The 24,869-nt window shown below is 37.3% G+C and overlaps 4 non-coding genes across 4 annotated transcripts; all 4 read left to right on the forward strand.

The window, feature by feature from the left end:
* Positions 1-2,608: 2,608 nt before the first annotated feature.
* Positions 2,609-2,772, forward strand: LOC135027192 (U1 spliceosomal RNA). Its single transcript, XR_010223699.1, has one exon. It is a non-coding gene; the product is annotated as a U1 spliceosomal RNA (small nuclear RNA).
* A 152-nt stretch (positions 2,773-2,924) lies between these two features.
* Positions 2,925-3,087, forward strand: LOC135027186 (U1 spliceosomal RNA). The gene has a single exon (XR_010223693.1). It is a non-coding gene; the product is annotated as a U1 spliceosomal RNA (small nuclear RNA).
* A 674-nt stretch (positions 3,088-3,761) lies between these two features.
* On the forward strand, positions 3,762-3,925 carry LOC135027242 (U1 spliceosomal RNA). Its single transcript, XR_010223744.1, has one exon. It is a non-coding gene; the product is annotated as a U1 spliceosomal RNA (small nuclear RNA).
* A 151-nt stretch (positions 3,926-4,076) lies between these two features.
* Positions 4,077-4,240, forward strand: LOC135027164 (U1 spliceosomal RNA). Its single transcript, XR_010223674.1, has one exon. It is a non-coding gene; the product is annotated as a U1 spliceosomal RNA (small nuclear RNA).
* The last annotated feature ends 20,629 nt before the right edge of the window (positions 4,241-24,869 follow it).

A 24,869-nucleotide genomic window follows, 5' to 3' on the forward strand; every position in this document is an offset into this window, starting at 1 on the left:
GCGGAACAAAAAGGATTTAAACATGCAGCTTGCTAGCATTCAATGTACCTGCGGTTTGGTTCTAGCACATGGGTCTTCATCCTGGGGCCCTCCAGCTGCTGTGAAACTACACATCCCAGCATGCCCTGCCACAGTTTTGCTATTAAGGTATGCTAAAACTGAGGCAGGGCATGCTGGGATATGTAGTTCCACAGCAGCTGGAGGGTCGCAGGTTGAAGACCCATGTTCTAGCATGCCTGTTCTATGATGCATGTTCCGTGATATCACAATCAGCTTGGAATGGGGTGTCTAGCATGCATTTGCTGACAGCCACTTGAGGCAGACACACATCAGGAGATGCAGCATATCGGAGGTCTTCGATGCCTTTCCAGCAAATGCACACCACCAGCTGCTGGTCTGGACACAAAACAATGCCCACAATTGAAGGCTCAAAATGCCCAACTACAGGATTAATGTAAGTAGTGAATTTAGGAATGAATTTAGAAGTAGGAAATTAAGTTAGTTCACAAGTACATTCAAATTCAGATCTAAAGACTAGGTAGGCCTCACGTCCTGGCAGCGCCCAGCATTTAAAAATGCCTTGATTAGAGGTAGGGAATTAAATGTAGATAAGAAGTATACACAAAATAAGACTCCACAGGGCAATTATCAGGTGTATTTTTTTCAATTTTTGCATTTAAAAAATCAAGCAATTAGGGAACACAATGTTGCGACAATGTAACCCTATTTGCAAAATAGTACTAAATAAGTTTGTCGATGTAAGACATTTGCAAAGGCGCAAACAAAACACGCTGGAAAATGCAACTGAATCTATTTTTGGAGGTTAGAATAGATGCAGGATCAAGTAGCTCAATGGGTAGGGTGTTTGATTAGAATTCAACAGGTTATAGGTTTGAATCCTGGGTATGATAGTTTGAGGTGTTATTTAATAAAGTATGTTTATATATTAGTCACACATGGCTTACTTGTACAAATGGCATGTCACCAGTTAGTGCTGACTGCTGATATGCCATTTACACAAACATGCCATGTGTGACTGTATATGCATTTAAGGAGGGCACCCCGGCAATACCACAAACCATTGAGTGTCAAGTATACTAGATATATCTTCATATCTCATGTGCTTTCTCTGAGACCAATCTTGTTATGCCCCTTCCCCACAAGGCATGCGCCTTTTGTCCATATTGCAAAAATGGGGAGGGTGGGGGGGGCATATAATTCTCTGTCACAGGGCACCAAAAAGTCTAGTTATGGCTCTGGTATGCATTATGTAATCTGGCAGACCATCTCTCCAACACTGGCTGGTTGGAATAGAAATCCGGTTATCTATGTGAGCAAATGACCATCAACGATTTACTCTCAAACACTAAAAAATGGACAAAAATGGTCCCCTAAACAAATTGGTTAAATTTTGGGTTTAACCAATTTGTGTAATGACCATTTTTTACCACTTTTCTAGTGTTTGGGAGCAAATGGTTAATTGACATTTGCTCCTATACATTACCAGATTTTTATTCCATCCATCCAGACTAGATAGATAGCCTGACAGATAATTGTGTAGTGTACGCCCAGGATAACTGTCAGTCATGCTTTATTTTATGACGGCACATAAATGGGTGGGCAGATCCAGGGCAAGCACTGCCCACTCATGCATAGTTGTCAACTGATGTGAAGTTCCAGGGGGCAATCTCAGTTATAAAGAGAAGTATCTGGAAATTGTCCCTAGTTAAAAAAAAAATTTGATCAACTCCATTTATTTAGTATGATATCCCAGGTGATAGGATGCCGGCAGTCAGAACAACATACTTTATTAAATAACACATCTCAAACTACCATACCCAGGATTCAAACCTATAACCTGTTGAATTCTAATCAAACACCCTACCTACTGAGCTATTTGATCCTGCATAAAAATTGTGAACATTATATGAAGCTATTGGTACTTTGCAAAAAAAAAAAAAGAATCAGCATTACAACGCAGCAGATCCATGCAGTTTGCAGCCACACACTACATGTATCTGCTCAGCCACAATGCTGATTATTTCTTCACAAAGTACAAGGTGAGCTCCAAACAGAATTCTCTAGCTTAGAATTATACCTTTCTTTGCCAAACCTAGAAGTCGGGCCCCCCACCCTGGGATCCCCCAGAGGGAGGCCTGCACCGTCATGCGGCAGGCTTGTCCGTTTTGGAAGCAGGCTGATGGGCAGCCCAGGATTGCTTCAGTCTGGGCTTGGCAGGTCTGGAAACATGAGCTTGCTTTGGGTATGCCTGACCTTGGGTACGCTTTACCTGGAGGATGAAAGGGCCAAGAAAAGTACTTTTAGCCTTCTGCGTGGTAGGAGTCATACTAGGTAGGCAAGCTGTTTTAGCAGTAGCCAGATCAGCTACAATCTTATTGAGGTCTTCTCCAAAATGAGATTCAACTGAGGCAGCACAAGGGAACTCTCATCTGGGGACAACAACTGCAGGGAGAACACATATTTTCAGATGAACATGGTAGGGCAGAAGGCTGCCTAATACTGAAGCACCCCCAAACAACAAATCAAATGCAACTTACTTGACAGAGATGTGCCTGAGCAACGGCCCTCCCCAGCCCTATCCCAAATCATACTTATTTTGCATAGGAGATACCATGGTCATGAAGATTGTTCTCCCAGGGTGAGGTTCATTCATTGCATTCTGGGTATGCTGACCCCTGTGATTTCCCCAAATGTGGGAAACTCGACTGCATTATTTGTGGTAGTGGGGGACTGTGTTTGTGCTTTCCTCTGGTCAGCTCTGGTAAAAGTCAGATTTCTTTGTCTCAGATCTTCCTCTAGCCTTGTTCTTCTTTCGAGAGTTCCCTTGTGCTGCCTCAGTTGGATCTCCTTCACTTGACAGGGGGGTACACGAGCAGCGACCCTCCCCAGCTCTAGCCCAACTCCTACTTACCTGCCAGGTGAGATACTATGATCATGAAGTTGCTTCTCCCAGGGCAAGGCTCACCCATTGCACTCTGGGTGTGCTGCCCCTGCGATTTCCCCAAATGTGGGAAACTTGACTGCATAATTTGAGTTTTCCCTGGTCGGCTCTCATGTAATTCAGATCTCTTTGTCTCAGGTCTCTCTCCAGCCTAGTTTGCTGTCTGGTTCCACTTCTTTTTTCTTGAGCCCCTCCCTTCTATACCCTTGTGCACTATCCTGACTTCTCCTCCCGTCTGCTTACTTTGTGCCTCTCAATGCACAATGCAAACTACAGGTAGTGCTGCAGGGCCCACACCCTTTTACTTGCTTTACAGAGCAGCTCTGGAGCTGTTACAGTGCCCAGCTGCTGCAAGAAATCAGCTTGAATGCTTCAGGGGCTGGGGAATGGCCAACATGAGCCCCACACCTTAGGAGGGTGGGGGTGTTTAATGCGAACTAGGGGTCATCCAAGCACCACAAAAGGCCTCCATGCCCTGCACGCCCCTTTTCTCTTTTCATATGCAGACGAGGGTTGAAGCCAACTTTGACCCACTGCTTGGATGACATCACCATATTCAAATCCATCTGCTGCAGGCCTTCCCCCAGGAATGCTTGCACTAGTTGTTGCATTTGGTTTGTTGTTTGGGGGTGCTTCAGTATTAGGCAGCCTTCTGCCACCCGATGTTTATCTGAAAATATGTGTTCTCCCTGCAGTTGTTGTCCCCAGATGAGAGTTCCCTTGTGCTGCCTCAGTTGAATCTCCTTTACTTGACAGAGATGTGCCTGAGCAGCGGCCCTCCCCAGCCCTATCCCAAATCATACTTATTTTGCATAGGAGATACTATTGTCATGAAGATTGTTCTCCCAGGGTGAGGTTCATTCATTGCATTCTGGGTATGCTGACCCCTGTGATTTCCCCAAATGTGGGAAACTCGACTGCATTATTTGTGGTAGTGGTGGACTGTGTTTGTGCTTTCCTCTGGTCAGCTCTGGTAAAAGTCAGATTTCTTTGTCTCAGATCTTCCTCTAGCCTTGTTCTTCTTTTGAGAGTTCCCTTGTGCTGCCTCAGTTGGATCTCCTTCACTTGACAGGTAGTGCCCGAGCAGCGACCCTCCCCAGCTCTAGCCCAACTCCTACTAACCTGCCAGGTGAGATACTATGATCATGAAGGTGCTTCTCCCAGGGCAAGGCTCACCCATTGCACTCTGGGTGTGCTGCCCCTTGCGATTTCCCCAAATGTGGGAAACTTGACTGCATAATTTGTGTTTCCCCTGGACGGCTCTCGTATAATTCAGATCTCTTTGTCTCAGGTCTCTCTCCAGCCTAGTATGCTGTCTGTTTCCACTTCTCTTTTCTTGAGCCCCTCCCTTCTATAACCTTGTGCACTATCCTGACTTCTCCTCCCGTCTGCTTACTTTGTGCCTTCCAATGCACAATGCAAACTACAGGTAGTGCTGCAGGGCCCACACCCTTTTACTTGCCTTACAGAGCAGCTCTGGAGCTGTTACAGTACCCAGCTGCTGCAAGAAATCAGCTTGAATGCTTCAGGGGCTGGGGCATGGCCAACATGAGCCCCACACCGAAGGAGGGTGGGGGTGTTTAATGCGAACTAGGGGTCATCCAAGCGTCGCAAAAGGCCGCCATGCCCTGCATACCCCTTTTCTCTTTACATAAGCAGACGAGGGTTGATGCCAACTTTGACCCACTGCTTGGATGACATCACTTGCTGCCTTTCCAATGAAGCAAGTTTAATTTAGTAATAGGTGAAAAACCATCCCTACAAAGGTGTTAATCAGATACTTGGCTTTGTGGACACTTTTCAGAGAACAAATTTGTTAGCATAAAAATAAAGCCAGAAAATGAAGAGCTGTTTAATAACTCAATTGGATTTTTCTGCAAGCATATTTCTTTTTCTCTGCAACCCACTGCTAAGTTGTGCTTCCTAGCTGTTTTTATAAAATCACTTAATCAAATCTAACTCTGATTACATCAGAGAAGGCCAGGTACCCTACACCATAACAGGGGGTTTGAAATTTTGACTTGTCTACATAAAGATCACCAAAATCTGATAACAAGGTCAATTACATCCCTGGGTGGGATTGAACCACCAACCCTTTGGTTAATAACTGAACACACTAACCGATTGCGCCACAGAGACACTTTGCAAACGCACATACTGACAAAGGCTAATAAGCATTCATCTAGAACGTTTCCTAGAAAAACTTTAAAAAGTCAATAATCTGGAGAGTTTTTGTAAGATGTTTCTTCCATCAACCAATGAAGAAACACATTGGTACTTTCCCATGATGAGTGAGTGCTTCAGGATCTCTTGCACTTACATGTGCAGCAGAGTACTGCAATGGAAACATGCTGGGCCCATAACCCAGAGGTAGGCAGATTGAAACTATCCTCTGCTATATGCATTTTTTTTTTTGTTAATTAAAGTAATCCAAAACTGGGATTGATTTTTTTGCTCTTTTATTTTTACTTAAAGTACAATAACTTTTACCATTTTAATTTGTTTTAATAGTATATTGTCAGCATTGTTTTCTTTCAAAAATCCACTTAATTTTCTTTACCCTATTATTAAAATGGTAATTGACAAAAACAAACTACATTGTCACCAGAAGAGCAATACAAAATGTACAAGTGATATATTAAAATCATCTTTCCATCTTGAATTTCAATGATGCATTGGGGCAACGATTTTGTGAGAAACATCTTCACCCTTAAATAAAGATTTTCTTAATTCCTTACCTGTGTGCTAATTAGATATCACCTTGTTTTCACATTAAACAGACTTCCACATGCGAAAGCAGCAAGGATGCAGTGGCGTTAATGTTTCCTGGTGTCAACCTGTATTATTTCAGTAGATATTGAAATGAGGATGCATCTTGCTGCCTTTCCAATGAAGCAAGTTTAATTTAGTAATAGGTGAAAAACCATCCCTACAAAGGTGTTAATCAGAGACTTGGCTTTGTGGACACTTTTCAGAGAACAAATTTGTTAGCATAAAAATAAAGCCAGAAAATGAAGAGCTGTTTAATCACTCAATTGGATATTTTTGCCAGCATATTTCTTTTTCTCTGCAACCCACTGCTAGATTGTGCTTCCTAGCTGTTTTTTATAAAATCACTGAATCAAATCTAACTCTGATTACATCAGAGAAGGCCAGGTACCCTACACCATAACAGGGGGTTTGAAATTTTGACTTGTCTACATAAAGATCACCAAAATCTGATAACAAGGTCAATTACGTCCCTGGGTGAGATTGAACCACCAACCTTTTGGTTAATAGCCTTACACACTAACTGATTGCGCCACAGCGACACTTTGCAAAAGTATATACTGACAAAGGCTAATAAGCATTCATCTAGAACGTTTCCTAGAAACATTTTAAAAAGTCAATAATGTGGAGAGTTTTTGTAAGATGTTTCTTCCATCAACGAATGAAGAAACACATTGGTACTTTCCCATGATGAGTGAGTGCTTCAGGATCTCTTGCACTTACATGTGCAGCAGAGTTCTGTAATGGAAGCATGCTGGGTCCATAAACCAGAGGTAGGCAGATTGAAACTATCCTCTGCTATATGCATTTTTTTTGTTAATTAAAGTAATCCAAAACTGGGATTGATATTTTTGCTCTTTTATTTTTACTTAAAGTACAATAACTTTTACCATTTTAATTTGTTTTAGTAGTATATTGACAGTATTGTTTTCTTTCAAAAATCCAATTAATTTTCTTTACCCGATTATTAAAATGGTAATTGACAAAAACAAACTACATTGTCACCAGAAGAGCAATACAAAATGTACATGTGATATATTAAAATCATCTTTCCAGCTTGAATTTCAATGATGCATTGGGGCAACGATTTTGTGAGAAACATCTTCACCCTTAAATAAAGATTTTCTTAATTCCTTACCTGTGTGCTAATTAGATATCACCTTGTTTTCACATTAAACAGACTTCCACATGAGAAAGCAGCAAGGATGCAGTGGCGTTAATGTTTCCTGGTGTCAACCTGTATTATTTCAGTAGATATTGAAATGAGGATGCATCTTGCTGCCTTTCCAATGAAGCAAGTTTAATTTAGTAATAGGTGAAAAACCATCCCTACAAAGATGTGAATTAGATACTTGGCTTTGTGGACACTTTTCAGAGAACACATTTGTTAGCATAAAAATAAAGCCAGAAAATGAAGAGCTGTTTAATCACTCAATTGGATTTTTTTGCCAGCATATTTCTTTTTCTCTGCAACCCACTGTTTTTTTATAAAATCACTGAATCAAATCTAACTCTGATTACATCAGAGAAGGCCAGGTACCCTACACCATAACAGGGGGTTTGAAATTTTGACTTGTCTACATAAAGATCACCAAAATCTGATAACAAGGTCAATTACGTCCCTGGGTGGGATTGAACCACCAACCTTTTGGTTAATAGCCGTACACACTAACTGATTGCGCCACAGCGACACTTTGCAAAAGTACATACTGACAAAGGCTAATAAGCATTCATCTAGAACGTTTCCTAGAAAAACTTTAAATAGTCAATAATCTGGAGAGTTTTTGTAAGATGTTTCTTTCATCAACCAATGAAGAAACACATTGGTACTTTCCCATGATGAGTGAGTACTTCAGGATCTCTTGCACTTACATATGTAGCAGAGTACTGTAATGGAAGCATGCTGGGTTCATAACCCAGAGGTAGGCAGATTGAAACTATCCTCTGCTATATGCATTTTTTTTTGTTAATTAAAGTAATCCAAAACTGGGATTAATATTTTTGCTCTTTTATTTTTACTTAAAGTACAATAACTTTTACCATTTTAATTTGTTTTAATAGTATATTGACAGTATTGTTTTCTTTCAAAAATCCACTTAATTTTCTTTACCCGATTATTAAAATGGTAATTGACAAAAACAAACTACATTGTCACCAGAAGAGCAATACAAAATGTACAAGTGATATATTAAAATCATCTTTCCAGCTTGAATTTCAATGATGCATTGGGGCAACGATTTTGTGAGAAACATCTTCACCCTTAAATAAAGATTTTCTTAATTCCTTACCTGTGTGCTAATTAGATATCACCTTGTTTTCACATTAAACAGACTTCCACATGAGAAAGCAGCAAGGATGCAGTGGCATTAATGTTTCCAAAGTGTCGCTGTGGCGCAATCAGTTAGTGTGTACGGCTATTAACCAAAAGGTTGGTGGTTCAATCCCACCGAGGGATGTAATTGACCTTGTTATCAGATTTTGGTGATCTTTAAGTAGACATGTCAAAATTTTAAACCCCCTGTTATGGTGTTAGGTATTTAGCCTTCTCTGATGTAATCAGAGTTAGATTTGATTCAGTGATTTTATAAAAACAGCTAGGAAGCACAATTTAGCAGTGGGTTGCAGAGAAAAAGAAATATGCTGGCAAAAAAAATCCAATTGAGTGATTAAACAGCTCTTGGATGGTTTTTCACCTATTACTAAATTAAACTTGCTTCATTGGAAAGGCAGCAAGATGCATCCTCATTTCAATATCTACTGAAATAATACAGGTTGACACCAGGAAACATTAACGCCACTGCATCCTTGCTGCTTTCACATGTGGAAGTCTGTTTAATGTGAAAACAAGGTGATATCTAATTAGCACACAGGTAAGGAATTAAGAAAATCTTTATTTAAGGGTGAAGATGTTTCTCACAAAATCGTTGCCCCAATGCATCATTGAAATTCAAGCTGGAAAGATGATTTTAATATATCACTTGTACATTTTGTATTGCTCTTCTGGTGACAATGTAGTTTGTTTTTGTCAATTACCATTTTAATAATCGGGTAAAGAAAATTAATTGGATTTTTGAAAGAAAACAATACTGTCAATATACTATTAAAACAAATTAAAAATGGTAAAAGTTATTGTACTTTAAGTAAAAATAAAAGAGCAAAAATATCAATCCCAGTTTTGGATTACTTTAATTAACAAAAAAAAATGCATATAGCAGAGGATAGTTTCAATCTGCCTACCTCTGGGTTATGGACCCAGCATGCTTCCATTACAGTACTCTGCTGCACATGTAAGTGCAAGAGATCCTGAAGCACTCACTCATCATGGGAAAGTACCAATGTGTTTCTTCATAGGTTGATGGAAGAAACATCTTACAAAAACTCTCCACATTGATGACTTTTTAAAATGTTTCTAGGAAACGTTCTAGATGAACGCTTATTAGCCTTTGTCAGTATATACTTTTGCAAAGTGTCGCTGTGGCGCAATCAGTTAGTGTGTAAGGCTATTAACCAAAAGGTTGGTGGTTCAATCCCACCCAGGGATGTAATTGACCTTGTTATCAGATTTTGGTGATCTTTATGTAGACAAGTCAAAATTTCAAACCCTCTCTTATGGTGTAGGGTACCTGGCCTTCTCTGATGTAATCAGAGTTAGATTTGATTCAGTGATTTTATAAAAATAGCTAGGAAGCACAATTTAGCAGTGGGTTGCAGAGAAAAAGAAATATGCTGGCAAAAAAATCCAATTGAGTGATTAAACAGCTCTTCATTTTCTGGCTTTATTTTTATGCTAACAAATTTGTTCTCTGAAAAGTGTCCACAAAGCCAAGTCTCTGATTAACACCTTTGTAGGGATGGTTTTTCACCCATTACTAAATTAAACATGCTTCATTGGAAAGGCAGCAAGATGCATCCTCATTTCAATATCTACTGAAATAATACAGGTTGACACCAGGAAACATTAACGCCACTGCATCCTTGCTGCTTTCTCATGTGGAAGTCTGTTTAATGTGAAAACAAGGTGATATCTAATTAGCACACAGGTAAGGAATTAAGAAAATCTTTATTTAAGGGTGAAGATGTTTCTCACAAAATCGTTGCCCCAATGCATCATTAAAATTCAAGCTGGAAAGATGATTTTAATATATCACTTGTACATTTTGTATTGCTCTTCTGGTGACAATGTAGTTTGTTTTTGTCAATTACCATTTTAATAATCGGGTAAAGAAAATTAATTGGATTTTTGAAAGAAAACAATACTGTCAATATACTATTAAAACAAATTAAAATGGTAAAAGTTATTGTACTTTAAGTAAAAATTAAAGAGCAAAAATATCAATCCCAGTTTTGGATTACTTTAATTAACAAAAAAAAATGCATATAGCAGAGGATAGTTTCAATCTGCCTACCTCTAGGTTATGGACCCAGCATGCTTCCATTACAGTACTCTGCTGCACATGTAAGTGCAAGAGATCCTGAAGCACTCACTCATCATGGGAAAGTACCAATGTGTTTCTTCATTGGTTGATGGAAGAAACATCTTACAAAAACTCTCCACATTATTGACTTTTTAAAATGTTTCTAGGAAACGTTCTAGATGAATGCTTATTAGCATTTGTCAGTATATACTTTTGCAAAGTGTCGCTGTGGTGCAATCAGTTAGTGTGTAAGGCTATTAACCAAAAGGTTGGTGGTTCAATCCCACCCAGGGATGTAATTGACCTTGTTATCAGATTTTGGTGATCTTTATGTAGACAAGTCAAAATTTCAAACCCTCTCTTATGGTGTAGGGTACCTGGCCTTCTCTGATGTAATCAGAGTTAGATTTGATTCAGTGATTTTATAAAAATAGCTAGGAAGCACAATTTAGCAGTGGGTTGCAGAGAAAAAGAAATATGCTGGCAAAAAAATCCAATTGAGTGATTAAACAGCTCTTCATTTTCTGGCTTTATTTTTATGCTAACAAATTTGTTCTCTGAAAAGTGTCGACAAAGCCAAGTCTCTGATTAACACCTTTGTAGGGATGGTTTTTCACCCATTACTAAATTAAACTTGCTTCATTGGAAAGGCAGCAAGATGCATCCTCATTTCAATATCTACTGAAATAATACAGGTTGACACCAGGAAACATTAACGCCACTGCATCCTTGCTGCTTTCTCATGTGGAAGTCTGTTTAATGTGAAAACAAGGTGATATCCAATTAGCACACAGGTAAGGAATTAAGAAAATCTTTATTTAAGGGTGAAGATGTTTCTCACAAAATCGTTGCCCCAATGCATCATTGAAATTCAAGCTGGAAAGATGATTTTAATATATCACTTGTACATTTTGTTTGCTCTTCTGGTGACAATGTAGTTTGTTTTTGTCAATTACCATTTTAATAATCGGGTAAAGAAAATTAATTGGATTTTTGAAAGAAAACAATACTGTCAATATACTATTAAAACAAATTAAAATGGTAAAAGTTATTGTACTTTAAGTAAAAATAAAAGAGCAAAAATATCAATCCCAGTTTTGGATTACTTTAATTAACAACAAAAAAAGGAAATAGCAGAGGATAGTTTCAATCTGCCTACCTCTGGGTTATGGACCCAGCATGCTTCCATTACAGTACTCTGCTGCACATGTAAGTGCAAGAGATCCTGAAGCACTCACTCATCATGGGAAAGTACCAATGTGTTTCTTCATTGGTTGATGGAAGAAATATCCTACAAAAACTCTCCACATTATTGACTTTTTAAAATGTTTCTAGGAAACGTTCTAGATGAATGCTTATTAGCCTTTGTCAGTATGTACTTTTGCAAAGTGTCGCTGTGGCGCAATCAGTTAGTGTGTAAGGCTATTAACCAAAAGGTTGGTGGTTCAATCCCACCCAGGGACGTTATTGACCTTGTTTTCAGATTTTGGTGATCTTTAAGTAGACAAGTCAAAATTTCAAACCCCCTGTTATGGTGTAGGGTACCTGGCCTTCTCTGATGTAATCAGAGTTAGATTTGATTCAGTGATTTTATAAAAACAGCTAGGAAGCACAATTTAGCAGTGGGTTGCAGAGAAAAAGAAATATGCTGGCAAAAAAATCCAATTGAGTGATTAAACAGCTCTTCATTTTCTGGCTTTATTTTTATGCTAACAAATTTGTTCTCTGAAAAGTGTCCACAAAGCCAAGTCTCTGATTAACACCTTTGTAGGGATGGTTTTTCACCTATTACTAAATTAAACTTGCTTCATTGGAAAGGCAGCAAGATGCATCCTCATTTCAATGTCTACTGAAATAATACAGGTTGACACCAGGAAACATTATGCCACTGCATCCTTGCTGCTTTCGCATGTGGAAGTCTGTTTAATGTGAAAACAAGGTGATATCTAATTAGCACACAGGTAAGGAATTAAGAAAATATTTATTTAAGGGTGAAGATGTTTCTCACAAAATCGTTGCCCCAATGCATCATTGAAATTCAAGCTGGAAAGATGATTTTAATATATCACTTGTACATTTTGTATTGCTCTTCTGGTGACAATGTAGTTTGTTTTTGTCAATTACCATTTTAATAATAGGGTAAAGAAAATTAAGTGGATTTTTGAAAGAAAACAATACTGTCAATATACTATTAAAACAAATTAAAATGGTAAAAGTTATTGTACTTTAAGTAAAAATAAAAGAGCAAAAATATCAATCCCAGTTTTGGATTACTTTAATTAACAAAAAAAAAATGCATATAGCAGAGGATAGTTTCAATCTGCTTACCTCTGGGTTATGGGCCCAGCATGTTTCCATTGCAGTACTCTGCTGCACATGTAAGTGCAAGAGATCCTGAAGCACTCACTCATCATGGGAAAGTACCAATGTGTTTCTTCGTTTGTTGATGGAAGAAACATCTTACAAAAACTCTCCAGATTATTGACTTTTTAAAGTTTTTCTAGGAAACATTCTAGATGAATGCTTATTAGCCTTTGTCAGTACGTACATTTGCAAAGTGTCTCTGTGGCGCAATCGGTTAGTGTGTTTGGTTATTAACCAAAGGGTTGGTGGTTCAATCCCACCCAGGGATGTAATTGACCTTGTTATCAGATTTTGGTGATCTTTAAGTAGACAGGTCAAAATTTCAAACCCCCTTCTTATAATGTAGGGTACCTGGCCTACTCTGATGTAATCAGAGTTAGATTTGATTAAGTGATTTTATAAAAAAAAACAGATAGGAAGCACAATTTAGCAGTGGGTTGCAGAGAAAAAGAAATATGCTGGCAGAAAAATCCAATTGAGTGATTAAACAGCTCTTCATTTTCTGGCTTTATTTTTATGCTAACTAATTTGTTCTCTGAAAAGTGTCCATAAAGCCAAGTATCTGATTAACATATTTGTAGGGATGGTTTTTCACCTATTACTAAATTGCAGTACTCGGCTGCACGTGTAAGTGTAGATATTGAAATGAGGATGCATCTTGCTGCCTTTCCAATGAAGCAAGTTTAATTTAGTAATAGGTGAAAAACCATCCCTACAAAGGTGTTAATCAGAGACTTGGCTTTGTGGACACTTTTCAGAGAACAAATTTGTTAGCATAAAAATAAAGCCAGAAAATAAACAGCTGTTTAATCACTTAATTGTGCTTCCTAGCTGTTTTTATAAAATCACTGAATCAAATCTAACTCTGATTACATCAGAGAAGGCCAGGTACCCTACACCATAACAGGTGTTTTTGAAATTTTGACTTGTCTACTTAAAGATCACCAAAATCTGATAACACTGTCAATTACGTCCCTGGGTGGGATTGAACCACCAACCTTTTGGTTAATAGCCGTACACACTAACTGATTGCGCCACAGCGACACTTTGCAAAAGAACATACTGACAAAGGCTAATAAGCATTCATCTAGAACGTTTCCTAGAAAAACTTTAAATAGTCAATAATCTGGAGAGTTTTTGTAAGATGTTTCTTTCATCAACCAATGAAGAAACACATTGGTACTTTCCCATGATGAGTGAGTGCTTCAGGATCTCTTGCACTTACATGTGCAGCAGAGTACTGTAATGGAAGCATGCTGGGTCCATAACCCAGAGGTAGGCAGATTGAAACTATCCTCTGCTATATGCATTTTTTTTGTTAATTAAAGTAATCCAAAACTGGGATTAATATTTTTGCTCTTTTATTTTTACTTAAAGTACAATAACTTTTACCATTTTAATTTGTTTTAATAGTATATTGACAGTATTGTTTTCTTTCAAAAATCCACTTAATTTTCTTTACCCAATTATTAAAATGGTAATTGACAAAAACAAACTACATTGTCACCAGAAGAGCAATACAAAATGTACAAGTGATATATTAAAATCATCTTTCCAGCTTGAATTTCAATGATGCATTGGGGCAACGATTTTGTGAGGAACATCTTCACCCTTAAATAAAGATTTTCTTAATTCCTTACCTGTGTGCTAATTAGATATCACCTTGTTTTCACATTAAACAGACTTCCACATGAGAAAACAGCAAAGATGCAGTGGCGTTCATGTTTCCTGGTGTCAACCTGTATTATTTCCGTAGATATTGAAATGAGGATGCATCTTGCTGCCTTTCCAATAAAGCAAGTTTAATTTAGTAATAGGTGAAAAACCATCCCTACAAAGATGTTAATCAGATACTTGGCTTTGTGGACACTTTTCAGAGAACAAATTTGTTATCATAAAAATAAAGCCAGAAAATGAAGAGCTGTTTAATCACTCAATTGGATTTTTTCTAGCAGCATTTTTCTTTTTCTCTGCAACCCACTGCTAAATTGTGCTTCCTAGCTGTTTTTTTTTTATAAAATCACTTAATCAAATCTAACTCTGATTACATCAGAGAAGGCCAGGTACCCTACACCATAAGAGGGGGTTTGCAATTTTGACTTGTCTACTTAAATATCACCAAAATCTGATCAGAAGGTCAATTACGTCCCTGGTAGGGATAGAACCACCAACCTTTTGATCAACAGCTGAACACACTAACCGATTGCGCCACAGAGACACTTTACGAAAAGTACATACTGACAAAGACTAATAAGCATTCATCTAGAACGTTTCCTAGAAAAACTTTAAAAAGTCAATAATCTGGAGAGTTTTTGTAAGATGTTTCTTCCAGCAACCAATGAAGAAACACATTGGTACTTTCACATGATGAGTGAGGGCTTCAGGATCTCTTGCACTTACATGTGCAGCAGAGTACTGCAATGGAAGCATGCTGGGCCCATAACCCAGAGGTAGGCAGATTGAAACTATCCTTTGCTATATGCATTTTTTTTTGTTCATTAAAGTAATCCAAAAATGGGATTGATATTTTAGCTTTTATTTTTACTTAAAGTACAATAACTTTTACCATTTTAATTTGTTTTAATAGTATATTGACAGTATTGTTTTCTTTCAAAAATCCACTTAATTTTCTTTACCCTATTATTAAAATGGTAATTGACAAAAACAAACTACATTGTCACCAGAAGAGCAATACAAAATGTACAAGTGATATATTAAAATCATCTTTCCAGCTTGAATTTCAATGATGCATTGGGGCAACGATTTTGTGAGAAACATCTTCACCCTTAAATAAAGATTTTCTTAATTCCTTACCTGTGTGCTAATTAGATATCACCTTGTTTTCACATTAAACAGACTTCCACATGAGAAAGCAGCAAGGATGCAGTGGCGTTAATGTTTCCTGGTGTCAACCTGTATTATTTCAGTAGATATTGAAATGAGGATGCATCTTGCTGCCTTTCCAATGAAGCAAGTTTAATTTAGTAATAGGTGAAAAACCATCCCTACAAAGATGTTAATCAGATACTTGGCTTTGTGGACACTTTTCAGAGAACAAATTAGTTAGCATAAAAATAAAAAAGTTTTTTGGGAGTGTGTAAACACTCCCACTCCTGGCGCACCTTAATTAGATAAATTAAAAGAAAGCTAGACAACAGCTGCAAGCACTGGAGGACTGCTAGTTCCCCCAAGAGACAGAAATAAAAATATATACACAAGTGCTGCGCTTGAAGTGAGCTTGATTATTTGGTACTTAGTGAATAAAAATAGATAAATAAATATAAATATATAGGTGTCTGCTTTAATCAATCAACAACTCACGCGGAACTTGCTAATAGACAAATTTAATAACACATACAAGATAAATAAAAGAACAATTATAAAAACAAATGTTTAAAACTGGCTCAAGCACACTGATATGTTTGCTGAATAAATCACTGAAATAAAAAGTTGGTAGATAGTGTCACTTCAATGTTGCCACATAGACCTGATTATGGTCTCTTTGTATCAATTGAAACTGATAAATGACAGTTAGTACAGCCTAATGGAGAATGAATGAGAGAAAGCTCTTGTACCTCTATGCTACTGGCGTCCCAGTGCAGAGGAGAAGCCGCTGATTATAGTTACCCGTCCTGCGGGAAGATGCAATGACGCGGCACAAGAGGTACCGGAGCAGCTACCGTGCATCCGCCGTTGGCACTAGCAAAGTGCAGATGGTAGGATCCTGGCGAGCCGGTAGTGACGCTGCAGTAGTACGCTGGGCTGGCGTTCCGGTCAAATGTTCTCCACGGCTGATTAAACAGGTTCAATTAACACCGCTGCGGGTGAAAGTGGCTGGCAACACTCAGTGCGTCCGTGAGCAATGCAAAGGAGTGACGTCAACGCGTTTCGTCCCGTATCCCGGGACTTCCTCAAGACGAGCATAAAAATAAAGCCAGAAAATGAAGAGCTGTTTAATCACTCAATTGGATCTTTTTCTGCCAGCATATTTCTTTTTCTCTGCAACCCACTGCTAAATTGTGCTTCCTAGCTGTTTTTTTATAAAATCACTTAATCAAATCTAACTCTGATTACATCAGAGTAGGCCAGGTACCCTACACCATAAGAAGGGGGTTTGAAATTTTGACTTGTCTACTTAAAGATCACCAAAATCTGATAACAAGGTCAATTACATCCCTGGGTGGGATTGAACCACCAACCCTTTGGTTAATAACCAAACACACTAACCGATTGCGCCACAGAGACACTTTGCAAACGTCCATACTGACAAAGGCTAATAAGCATTCATCTAGAACGTTTCCTAGAAAAACTTTAAAAAGTCAATAATCTGGAGAGTTTTTGTAAAATGTTTCTTCCATCAACCAATGAAGAAACACATTAGTACTTTCCCATGATGAGTGAGTGCTTCAGGATCTCTTGCACTTACATGTGCAGCAGAGTACTGCAATGGAAACATGCTGGGCCCATAACCCAGAGGTAGGCAGATTGAAACTATCCTCTGCTATATGCATTTTTTTTTGTTAATTAAAGTAATCCAAAACTGGGATTGATATTTTTGCTCTTTTATTTTTACTTAAAGTACAATAACTTTTACCATTTTAATTTGTTTTAATAGTATATTGACAGTATTGTTTTCTTTCAAAAATCCACTTAATTTTCTTTACCCTATTATTAAAATGGTAATTGACAAAAACAAACTACATTGTCACCAGAAGAGCAATACAAAATGTACAAGTGATATATTAAAATCATCTTTCCAGCTTGAATTTCAATGATGCATTGGGGCAACGATTTTGTGAGAAACATCTTCACCCTTAAATAAAGATTTTCTTAATTCCTTACCTGTGTGCTAATTAGATATCACCTTGTTTTCACATTAAACAGACTTCCACATGCGAAAGCAGCAAGGATGCAGTGGCGTTAATGTTTCCTGGTGTCAACCTGTATTATTTCAGTAGACATTGAAATGAGGATGCATCTTGCTGCCTTTCCAATGAAGCAAGTTTAATTTAGTAATAGGTGAAAAACCATCCCTACAAAGGTGTTAATCAGAGACTTGGCTTTGTGGACACTTTTCAGAGAACAAATTTGTTAGCATAAAAATAAAGCCAGAAAATGAAGAGCTGTTTAATCACTCAATTGGATTTTTTTGCCAGCATATTTCTTTTTCTCTGCAACCCACTGCTAAATTGTGCTTCCTAGCTGTTTTTATAAAATCACTGAATCAAATCTAACTCTGATTACATCAGAGAAGGCCAGGTACCCTACACCATAACAAGGTTTTTTGAAATTTTGACTTGTCTATTTAAAGATCACCAAAATCTGATAACAAGGTCAATTACGTCCCTGGGTGGGATTGAACCACCAACCTTTTGGTTAATAGCCTTACACACTAACTGATTGCGCCACAGCGACACTTTGCAAAAGTATATACTGACAAAGGCTAATAAGCATTCATCTAGAACGTTTCCTAGAAACATTTTAAAAAGTCAATAATGTGGAGAGTTTTTGTAAGATGTTTCTTCCATCAACCAATGAAGAAACACATTGGTACTTTCCCATGATGAGTGAGTGCTTCAGGATCTCTTGCACTTACATGTGCAGCAGAGTACTGTAATGGAAGCATGCTGGGTCCATAACCCAGAGGTAGGCAGATTGAAACTATCCTCTGCTATATGCATTTTTTTTTGTTAATTAAAGTAATCCAAAACTGGGATTAATATTTTTGCTCTTTTATTTTTACTTAAAGTACAATAACTTTTACCATTTTAATTTGTTTTAATAGTATATTGACAGTATTGTTTTCTTTCAAAAATCCAATTAATTTTCTTTACCCGATTATTAAAATGGTAATTGACAAAAACAAACTACATTGTCACCAGAAGAGCAATACAAAATGTACAAGTGATATATTAAAATCATCTTTCCAGCTTGAATTTCAATGATGCATTGGGGCAACGATTTTGTGAGAAACATCTTCACCCTTAAATAAAGATTTTCTTAATTCCTTACCTGTGTGCTAATTAGATATCACCTTGTTTTCACATTAAACAGACTTCCACATGCGAAAGCAGTAAGGATGCAGTGGCGTTAATGTTTCCTGGTGTCAACCTGTATTATTTCAGTAGACATTGAAATGAGGATGCATCTTGCTGCCTTTCCAATGAAGCAAGTTTAATTTAGTAATAGGTGAAAAACCATCCCTACAAAGGTGTTAATCAGAGACTTGGCTTTGTGGACACTTTTCAGAGAACAAATTTGTTAGCATAAAAATAAAGCCAGAAAATGAAGAGCTGTTTAATCACTCAATTGGATTTTTTTGCCAGCATATTTCTTTTTCTCTGCAACCCACTGCTAAATTGTGCTTCCTAGCTGTTTTTATAAAATCACTGAATCAAATCTAACTCTGATTACATCAGAGAAGGCCAGGTACCCTACACCATAACAGGGTTTTTTGAAATTTTGACTTGTCTATTTAAAGATCACCAAAATCTGATAACAAGGTCAATTACGTCCCTGGGTGGGATTGAACCACCAACCATGTGGTTAATAGCCTTACACGCTAACTGATTGCGCCACAGCGACACTTTGCAAAAGTATACACTGACAAAGGCTAATAAGCATTCATCTAGAACGTTTCCTAGAAACATTTTAAAAAGTCAATAATGTGGAGAGTTTTTGTAAGATGTTTCTTCCATCAACCAATGAAGAAACACATTGGTACTTTCCCATGATGAGTGAGTGCTTCAGGATCTCTTGCACTTACATGTGCAGCAGAGTACTGTAATGGAAGCATGCTGGGTCCATAACCCAGAGGTAGGCAGATTGAAACTATCCTCTGCTATATGCATTTTTTTTGTTAATTAAAGTAATCCAAAACTGGGATTGATATTTTTGCTCTTTTATTTTTACTTAAAGTACAATAACTTTTACCATTTTAATTTGTTTTAATAGTATATTGACAGTATTGTTTTCTTTCAAAAATCCAATTAATTTTCTTTACCCGATTATTAAAATGGTAATTGACAAAAACAAACTACATTGTCACCAGAAGAGCAATACAAAATGTACAAGTGATATATTAAAATCATCTTTCCAGCTTGAATTTCAATGATGCATTGGGGCAACGATTTTGTGAGGAACATCTTCACCCTTAAATAAAGATTTTCTTAATTCCTTACCTGTGTGCTAATTAGATATCAACTTGTTTTCACATTAAACAGACTTCCACATGAGAAAACAGCAAAGATGCAGTGGCGTTCATGTTTCCTGGTGTCAACCTGTATTATTTCCGTAGATATTGAAATGAGGATGCATCTTGCTGCCTTTCCAATAAAGCAAGTTTAATTTAGTAATAGGTGAAAAACCATCCCTACAAAGATGTTAATCAGATACTTGGCTTTGTGGACACTTTTCAGAGAACAAATTTGTTATCATAAAAATAAAGCCAGAAAATGAAGAGCTGTTTAATCACTCAATTGGATTTTTTCTAGCAGCATTTTTCTTTTTCTCTGCAACCCACTGCTAAATTGTGCTTCCTAGCTGTTTTTTTTTTATAAAATCACTTAATCAAATCTAACTCTGATTACATCAGAGAAGGCCAGGTACCCTACACCATAAGAGGGGGTTTGCAATTTTGACTTGTCTACTTAAATATCACCAAAATCTGATCAGAAGGTCAATTACGTCCCTGGTAGGGATAGAACCACCAACCTTTTGATCAACAGCTGAACACACTAACCGATTGCGCCACAGAGACACTTTGCAAAAAGTACATACTGACAAAGACTAATAAGCATTCATCTAGAACGTTTCCTAGAAAAACTTTAAAAAGTCAATAATCTGGAGAGTTTTTGTAAGATGTTTCTTCCAGCAACCAATGAAGAAACACATTGGTACTTTCACATGATGAGTGAGGGCTTCAGGATCTCTTGCACTTACATGTGCAGCAGAGTACTGCAATGGAAGCATGCTGGGCCCATAACCCAGAGGTAGGCAGATTGAAACTATCCTTTGCTATATGCATTTTTTTTTGTTCATTAAAGTAATCCAAAAATGGGATTGATATTTTAGCTTTTATTTTTACTTAAAGTACAATAACTTTTACCATTTTAATTTGTTTTAATAGTATATTGACAGTATTGTTTTCTTTCAAAAATCCACTTAATTTTCTTTACCCTATTATTAAAATGGTAATTGACAAAAACAAACTACATTGTCACCAGAAGAGCAATACAAAATGTACAAGTGATATATTAAAATCATCTTTCCAGCTTGAATTTCAATGATGCATTGGGGCAACGATTTTGTGAGAAACATCTTCACCCTTAAATAAAGATTTTCTTAATTCCTTACCTGTGTGCTAATTAGATATCACCTTGTTTTCACATTAAACAGACTTCCACATGAGAAAGCAGCAAGGATGCAGTGGCGTTAATGTTTCCTGGTGTCAACCTGTATTATTTCAGTAGATATTGAAATGAGGATGCATCTTGCTGCCTTTCCAATGAAGCAAGTTTAATTTAGTAATAGGTGAAAAACCATCCCTACAAAGATGTTAATCAGATACTTGGCTTTGTGGACACTTTTCAGAGAACAAATTAGTTAGCATAAAAATAAAAAAGTTTTTTGGGAGTGTGTAAACACTCCCACTCCTGGCGCACCTTAATTAGATAAATTAAAAGAAAGCTAGACAACAGCTGCAAGCACTGGAGGACTGCTAGTTCCCCCAAGAGACAGAAATAAAAATATATACACAAGTGCTGCGCTTGAAGTGAGCTTGATTATTTGGTACTTAGTGAATAAAAATAGATAAATAAATATAAATATATAGGTGTCTGCTTTAATCAATCAACAACTCACGCGGAACTTGCTAATAGACAAATTTAATAACACATACAAGATAAATAAAAGAACAATTATAAAAACAAATGTTTAAAACTGGCTCAAGCACACTGATATGTTTGCTGAATAAATCACTGAAATAAAAAGTTGGTAGATAGTGTCACTTCAATGTTGCCACACAGACCTGATTATGGTCTCTTTGTATCAATTGAAACTGATAAATGACAGTTAGTACAGCCTAATGGAGAATGAATGAGAGAAAGCTCGTGTACCTCTATGCTACTGGCGTCCCAGTGCAGAGGAGAAGCCGCTGATTATAGTTACCCGTCCTGCGGGAAGATGCAATGACGCGGCACAAGAGGTACCGGAGCAGCTACCGTGCATCCGCCGTTGGCACTAGCAAAGTGCAGATGGTAGGATCCTGGCGAGCCGGTAGTGACGCTGCAGTAGTACGCTGGGCTGGCGTTCCGGTCAAATGTTCTCCACGGCTGATTAAACAGGTTCAATTAACACCGCTGCGGGTGAAAGTGGCTGGCAACACTCAGTGCGTCCGTGAGCAATGCAAAGGAGTGACGTCAACGCGTTTCGTCCCGTATCCCGGGACTTCCTCAAGACGAGCATAAAAATAAAGCCAGAAAATGAAGAGCTGTTTAATCACTCAATTGGATCTTTTTCTGCCAGCATATTTCTTTTTCTCTGCAACCCACTGCTAAATTGTGCTTCCTAGCTGTTTTTTTATAAAATCACTTAATCAAATCTAACTCTGATTACATCAGAGTAGGCCAGGTACCCTACACCATAAGAAGGGGGTTTGAAATTTTGACTTGTCTACTTAAAGATCACCAAAATCTGATAACAAGGTCAATTACATCCCTGGGTGGGATTGAACCACCAACCCTTTGGTTAATAACCAAACACACTAACCGATTGCGCCACAGAGACACTTTGCAAACGTCCATACTGACAAAGGCTAATAAGCATTCATCTAGAACGTTTCCTAGAAAAACTTTAAAAAGTCAATAATCTGGAGAGTTTTTGTAAAATGTTTCTTCCATCAACCAATGAAGAAACACATTAGTACTTTCCCATGATGAGTGAGTGCTTCAGGATCTCTTGCACTTACATGTGCAGCAGAGTACTGCAATGGAAACATGCTGGGCCCATAACCCAGAGGTAGGCAGATTGAAACTATCCTCTGCTATATGCATTTTTTTTTGTTAATTAAAGTAATCCAAAACTGGGATTGATATTTTTGCTCTTTTATTTTTACTTAAAGTACAATAACTTTTACCATTTTAATTTGTTTTAATAGTATATTGACAGTATTGTTTTCTTTCAAAAATCCACTTAATTTTCTTTACCCTATTATTAAAATGGTAATTGACAAAAACAAACTACATTGTCACCAGAAGAGCAATACAAAATGTACAAGTGATATATTAAAATCATCTTTCCAGCTTGAATTTCAATGATGCATTGGGGCAACGATTTTGTGAGAAACATCTTCACCCTTAAATAAAGATTTTCTTAATTCCTTACCTGTGTGCTAATTAGATATCACCTTGTTTTCACATTAAACAGACTTCCACATGCGAAAGCAGCAAGGATGCAGTGGCGTTAATGTTTCCTGGTGTCAACCTGTATTATTTCAGTAGACATTGAAATGAGGATGCATCTTGCTGCCTTTCCAATGAAGCAAGTTTAATTTAGTAATAGGTGAAAAACCATCCCTACAAAGGTGTTAATCAGAGACTTGGCTTTGTGGACACTTTTCAGAGAACAAATTTGTTAGCATAAAAATAAAGCCAGAAAATGAAGAGCTGTTTAATCACTCAATTGGATTTTTTTGCCAGCATATTTCTTTTTCTCTGCAACCCACTGCTAAATTGTGCTTCCTAGCTGTTTTTATAAAATCACTGAATCAAATCTAACTCTGATTACATCAGAGAAGGCCAGGTACCCTACACCATAACAGGGTTTTTTGAAATTTTGACTTGTCTATTTAAAGATCACCAAAATCTGATAACAAGGTCAATTACGTCCCTGGGTGGGATTGAACCACCAACCATGTGGTTAATAGCCTTACACGCTAACTGATTGCGCCACAGCGACACTTTGCAAAAGTATATACTGACAAAGGCTAATAAGCATTCATCTAGAACGTTTCCTAGAAACATTTTAAAAAGTCAATAATGTGGAGAGTTTTTGTAAGATGTTTCTTCCATCAACCAATGAAGAAACACATTGGTACTTTCCCATGATGAGTGAGTGCTTCAGGATCTCTTGCACTTACATGTGCAGCAGAGTACTGTAATGGAAGCATGCTGGGTCCATAACCCAGAGGTAGGCAGATTGAAACTATCCTCTGCTATATGCATTTTTTTTGTTAATTAAAGTAATCCAAAACTGGGATTGATATTTTTGCTCTTTTATTTTTACTTAAAGTACAATAACTTTTACCATTTTAATTTGTTTTAATAGTATATTGACAGTATTGTTTTCTTTCAAAAATCCAATTAATTTTCTTTACCCGATTATTAAAATGGTAATTGACAAAAACAAACTACATTGTCACCAGAAGAGCAATACAAAATGTACAAGTGATATATTAAAATCATCTTTCCAGCTTGAATTTCAATGATGCATTGGGGCAACGATTTTGTGAGGAACATCTTCACCCTTAAATAAAGATTTTCTTAATTCCTTACCTGTGTGCTAATTAGATATCACCTTGTTTTCACATTAAACAGACTTCCACATGAGAAAACAGCAAAGATGCAGTGGCGTTCATGTTTCCTGGTATCAACCTGTATTATTTCCGTAGATATTGAAATGAGGATGCATCTTGCTGCCTTTCCAATAAAGCAAGTTTAATTTAGTAATAGGTGAAAAACCATCCCTACAAAGATGTTAATCAGATACTTGGCTTTGTGGACACTTTTCAGAGAACAAATTTGTTATCATAAAAATAAAGCCAGAAAATGAAGAGCTGTTTAATCACTCAATTGGATTTTTTCTAGCAGCATTTTTCTTTTTCTCTGCAACCCACTGCTAAATTGTGCTTCCTAGCTGTTTTTTTTTTATAAAATCACTTAATCAAATCTAACTCTGATTACATCAGAGAAGGCCAGGTACCCTACACCATAAGAGGGGGTTTGCAATTTTGACTTGTCTACTTAAATATCACCAAAATCTGATCAGAAGGTCAATTACGTCCCTGGTAGGGATAGAACCACCAACCTTTTGATCAACAGCTGAACACACTAACCGATTGCGCCACAGAGACACTTTGCAAAAAGTACATACTGACAAAGACTAATAAGCATTCATCTAGAACGTTTCCTAGAAAAACTTTAAAAAGTCAATAATCTGGAGAGTTTTTGTAAGATGTTTCTTCCAGCAACCAATGAAGAAACACATTGGTACTTTCACATGATGAGTGAGTGCTTCAGGATCTCTTGCACTTACATGTGCAGCAGAGTACTGCAATGGAAGCATGCTGGGCCCATAACCCA

The sequence above is a fragment of the Pseudophryne corroboree genome, unplaced genomic scaffold, assembly GCF_028390025.1.
Source record: "Pseudophryne corroboree isolate aPseCor3 unplaced genomic scaffold, aPseCor3.hap2 scaffold_462, whole genome shotgun sequence".
NCBI classification, from domain to species: Eukaryota; Metazoa; Chordata; class Amphibia; order Anura; family Myobatrachidae; genus Pseudophryne; species Pseudophryne corroboree.